This window comes from Desmodus rotundus, chromosome 2 (assembly GCF_022682495.2).
Source record: "Desmodus rotundus isolate HL8 chromosome 2, HLdesRot8A.1, whole genome shotgun sequence".
NCBI classification, from domain to species: domain Eukaryota; kingdom Metazoa; phylum Chordata; class Mammalia; order Chiroptera; family Phyllostomidae; genus Desmodus; species Desmodus rotundus.
Window position 1 is genome coordinate 170,944,936 of NC_071388.1, and position 5,786 is coordinate 170,950,721.

The following is a 5,786-nucleotide window of genomic DNA, read 5'->3' on the forward strand; positions in this document are numbered from 1 at the left end:
AGGATTTTTTGTAATGGTAAATGGACATTGGTTTCTATTTTAAATCACCAACTGCATTAGCCTCTAACAAGAGAGTCGGCCTGTGAAACAAGGCACTGACTTCTGTCTAGCTTTGAAAGTTGTAGATGGCATATTCTTCCAATATAAGGCTGTTTTGTTCTGAAATCTGTGGTTTGGTGTAGCTTCCTGCATTCATTATGTTAGTTAGATTTTCTGGATCACTCGCTGTAGCTTCCGTATCAGCCTTGGTGCTCCATGTTGCATGTTTATGTTATGGAGATGGCTTCTTTCCTTAAGCCTCCTTAGCCTACCTCTGCTACCTTCGAACTTTCCTTCTGCAGCTTTCCTCCCTCTCTCAGCCTTCATAGCATTGAAGAAAGTTAGGGCTTTTCTCTGGATTCGGCTTTGGCTCAAAGGGATGTTGTGGTTGGTTTGATCTATCCAGACCTCTACAGCTTTCTCTGTATCAGCAATAAGCCTGTTGCACTTTCTTATCATTCATGTGTTCACTGGAGTAGCCCTTTTAATTTCCCTCAGGCACTTTTCCTTTGCATTCACAATTTGACTGATTGTTTGGCCCAAGGACCTAGCTCTTGGCTTGTCTCAACTTTTGCAATGCCTTCCTCATTAGACTTAATCATTTCTACCTTTTGACTTAAAGTGAGAGACAGGTGACTCTTCCTTTCATTTGAATACATAAAGGCCATTGTGGGTTTATTAAATTTCAATATTGTTGTGCCTCAGGGATAGGGAGGTCCAAGGAGATGGAGAAAGATGGGGAAATGGCTGGTTGGTGGAGCAGTCAGAGCACACACCTTATTTGTTGTTCACTGTGTTATACGAGCATTTTCATGATGCACCGAAACAATTAGAATAGTAATAGCAAAGATCAGTGATCACAGATCACCATAACAGGTGTAATAGTAATAAAAAAGTTTGAAATATTGCCAGAATTACCAAAATGTGACACAGAGACCTGAAGTCAGCAAATGCTCTTGGAAAATGATGCCAATATTCTCACTTGACGCAAGGTTGCCACAAATTTTGAATCTGTATAAAATGCAGTATCTGAGAAGCACAATAAACCAAAGAGCAATAAATGAGGTGCCTGTAGTAGCACCACCTAACAAGGAGATGATGAGGACTTCATGAGCTTTTGTGTAAGAGGTGCTCAACACATTGTTTCGAACAATGACCAGGAGAGTTTAGCCATAATGTAAGGTAAAGTCAATCCAACATGTACACACTTTGTGAAAACAAATGAAAAGAGCAAAATTATAGTTTCTAAGTTGTAAATCCTTCAACTTTTCATTTTGGACTAGTTTTCTGTTGTCCGTTATTACAAGAAAAAAATAATTCTACTTGTTTAAGATTGTAATCACGTAGTTTTTCTGTACTTAACTCATTTCTGTATCATCCAAGTCTTCAATATATAAGGGAGTGTGACGATTAGAAAGTGACCATGTTACAGTTTGGAAACTTGTGGCACAAGAGCAGTTGGTTTGCTTTTTATCAATATATAGATTTATGAAAAATACCAGGGACTTTTTGCTTACTACCTTACTTTGTTTGCATACTTTGAATGCAATTTAAGAATTCATATTGTGTTCACAGCAAATAAATAACAGATATTGAAATTCAAAGTGAATGCATTATAGCCAATAAATACTACTTATTTATATATAAAATGCATTTCATTACTTTATGTATAATTAGAATATTTAAAAAAACGGCCCGCCTCACCAAGAATAAAATAGTCACTACCACCTAATATATATTGAAATACTATTTAATGTTTGCATAAAATAATTGTCTAATAAGAATATTGCTGTGGGGGTTAAAAGGGTTTAGGAAAAAGCATAAATTTGTAAAACATTTTTTAACATACTTTAATTTCATGAACACCCCTCAATATTCCAGGCCCTCTAGCTCTTTTTAAAGCAGAAGTGAAAAATATAGTTGATTTTATTTCTTTCTCTAATACTTTCTTTTGGTCACCAGACAAAATTTATATTTTTTATATCTGGCATAAAAGTTCATTGTTTCCAAACTATCTTAACTTCAGACTTGACGACAGCAAACCATGTAAAGAGACCCTCTTTACATGGAATATGCTGACACTGAATCAGAAGGTGATTTCATCTCAGTAGGTTAAATTAGACCCATTACCTTCAATAGGAATTGAACAACCACCCTGGGAAAGCTTGTCCAGGTGAAAATGAGTATAGTCAAATCTAAGGCAAGGTGCATGAGGACATGTAAACGTAGAATGTGATGCAAAGTATTTCAGCACGGCCTATCAGTCACACCTAGAAGACTGTTTCAAAAGTCTAGACAGATAATGAACACAGCCACTAGAGAAAATACAGATTCTTGATGCCCATGGGATTTTCCTTTCCTGGGAAAGTGATTTAAACTACAAACCACTATCAAATAACTTTAAAATGAGTTAATATTACTAGAGAAGTCTCACTTAAATATTTTCTTAAAATGTGCCCAGATTAGTCCTCAGAACTCTATGGCTTTACCCTGCTCCCTGCTCTAGACAGAAACATTAAAGAACAAACACAAAAAGAAAACAAACCCCTTTGTAACCTTCTATTGCAGATACTCTAGGAGGCACTCGTTATTTAGTCTAGGAAACGAATAATCTCTCCTTGTAACTTATGCAGATCTGGAACTTTATGTGTATACTTCATGATTTCTTTTACTTTGGGGAAAGGTGTTACATCCAGGTTATATATCTATGTATCTCTGTAGGCATGTATCTATTAATCTGCCCGTCTATCTATGTGTACATTTGGAAGCCAATCCTTGGAAAAGATTATGTTAAAAAGCAAACTGAGCACATGAACACTTTCGGCTTATTCCGGCACATTTTCACTGGACTTCGGCAGCGCCAAAGCGCAGGAGCACTGCACTGAAAAGAGCTGGGGGCGAGGGAGAGTTGATGCAGACGAGGAGGCAGCAAAACATCGGCTGTAACTTAAGCAGGTGCCTTAACTGGGAAAGCTGGCCCTTTGTGATTGATTGTTCCTAAGTTTGACTTTCTCAGATCGCATTGACTCTGACTTAGATTTTGATTTCTTTACACAGGCTACCAAGGCATTGGAGGAATCTCAGTCTAATGGAGTCCTTGTTTATGGCTTCTTGGCCTTTTGGCTAAGATCAAGTGTAATGGAGTCAATGTTTAAATACTTTAACAGTTAAAAAATGGGAGCAATTCATTGGTGCCTGTATGCTCTCCATTTCCTGGCACTGGGGATTACACCACACCAGGTTCCCCTGCAGAGCACAAAGACTCCCTTTGCACTGTTTCCTAATTTCTACTAAACACAGTCACCCTCAGGATTGATGGAACAATTAATGTGAATCTTAGAGAAGCATGAAATTGAGCTGCATGTGCTGTAATGCTGGGGAGTGGAGGGAATCAGAATACTGTAGAGATAGCCGAGCCAAATCCAGCTTCAGCATCTCTACTTAACTTGTTACGTTCTGTACTTGTGTTTGAAAAAAACACGATCATTCCATGACGATGAAACTGCAGGGAAAACTGACAGAGATTAGTTTGTGAGGTCAGAAGAGGAACATAAGACCTGTGAAACTTGATAGAAAAATGACTCGAGATAAATGCAAGAAATCATTTCTAGGTAAGAACTTGAGGTTTAGAAAGTGTGTAACAACACAACTACAAAAGTCAAGATTATAATTTAGAATCAGGGGCTCAGTCGGAAGAATTAAAGAAATCAAAGAAAGGTTTGCTTATGGCAATATTTATAATAGTATCAGAGTTTGACCAGAGAGGCTGCGTATGATTTGAAGGACGTTTCATGGGGAAAACATCAGTCACTTTATAGCATGTCAGCACCTGACGAGACCTCTCATTAAATCATTGAACTGTTGGATAATTTTGGAAACCAGTAAGAATATATAAAAATACAATATGTATTAGTTCATGCATTGACATTCACCAATATCTCTAAAAATCTTATATTAAAAATACAAATAAAGGAAAAGGAACAATTAATTCATCTCAAAGATGTTTGTATCTATATTTGGAGGAGGGAGTAAAAGCAAACTAATTACTTAAGGAAATTATATTTATGACACACCTGTTTTTGCCTACCATATCTAGCTATAGAGAACCCAACTGAAAGGACAGTGTATTTTTAAAAACTGGGTATGTTAATCAGAAAAGTGAATTTGTAAAAATATCAAATGTTTCTTTTGAGAACACTTTTTAAATTATTAAATTAGTAGATAAATAGATTTTAAAATTAAAATTAATCTATGTGACTAAGAGTAAAAAATCCTTTTATCATCCCTATCACTCCTTATCTGTTCTCCTGAGTCAACTGCACTGGCCACTGAACTCTACTACCTACCTTCACACTTTTAAGTAATACTTTTATACTGACATTCTGTTATTTTTTTCAAAATTAGGACTTATCCATGACTTCCTGCTACAAAAGACGAGGGTTCTATGCCTTGGCTTTATACTCCATAAGTGCTTCTCATATGCTCTCCTCCAGATAAGGTTATAGCACATGATTTGGGAAAGCTGTATTAGTGCTGAAATGATTTGTAACGAGGTGTCACATTGTATTTGATGATTGCATTTCTCCTTTTGTGTAATGTGTTTTTTCCTTGAGTTAATATGTGTTTCCCTCTTTGGCTTAATTGGTAGTAATGAATTTCAAATAGTGTTCATAAAACTCTTGTCAATATAGTAAAACATGGTAAACTATAATTCTTGTTTTTTATGTATTTTATTATTTTCCATACAATTTTCCTTAACATTTTCCAATATTTTATTATTATTTTGCCCCTCTGTAGACAGTCTCTCTCGGGACCTGTTGTATACCCAGGGCTTTACTTCTCTGAAATCTTCTTGGCCTCATTTAGTCATAAACATCTGCACTGGGTTCCACTAGGGCCTGTGAGCTCTCACAGAAAGTATTGTTCATGGGCTCCCTCTCTCTAAACAACTCCATTGAAAATATATAACAGAAGTCCTGGATGCCTTTGATTTAAGGTAGCTTATTACTGGAAATTTAAAATAATTAATAGACAAAATTATTACTCATTGTTTATGATGTGACATCATCCATTTTGTTGCTTACGAATACTGGTTGTCAAAGACTCTCTCCTAGGTTGTTATTGTGCTTCATTGATGATGACAACAAAAGCACATGACAGTCAGCACACAGAACAGATGAGACCAACATAGTGACACAATTCTAGTCCAAAGACCAACAGTGGACAACTGGTGGTAAGGATTCCTGTATTTATCTTGTGCCCAGTGTGAGTGTCCTGCAAAGTCAGCCTGTCTGCACCACGCCGGCAGCCGGTGTAATGTGGTTTTATGAAATTTCAGTAGGGATGTACTCTCCCTCCAAATAGAAGGGTCATACTTGTGGAACAACCCGCCTAGAACTTGGCCCTGGCAGCACATTCTCATGGTAATCTCAATGGAATGGGTCCCAGAAGCACTCACAGTGTTTGGTAAACCCACCCAGAGGAAAAAATGGTTACCTGGTCCATGGGGACCTAGATTCAAGCTCAAGGCTGCCTATTCAGGTGGTACTGTGGCTGCTGGCAGGCAATTCTACTTCTCTGTCATTTCCAGGCTTAGCCACCTTGCCTTTAAACTCAACATGTTCAGAACTGAACTCATGAATAAACTTTGCCTCATCACAAAGACTGCCAACCTCATCTCATCAAGGGACGTGTATGGGATATGTTAATCCATTTAGAAACCTAGGCATTACTTTTGATACCTCCAT

At 37.2% G+C, this 5,786-nt stretch overlaps 1 pseudogene; it reads left to right on the forward strand.

The window, feature by feature from the left end:
* Nucleotides 1-3,142: 3,142 nt before the first annotated feature.
* On the forward strand, nucleotides 3,143-3,303 carry LOC128780341 (U2 spliceosomal RNA; annotated as a pseudogene).
* Nucleotides 3,304-5,786: the final 2,483 nt, after the last annotated feature.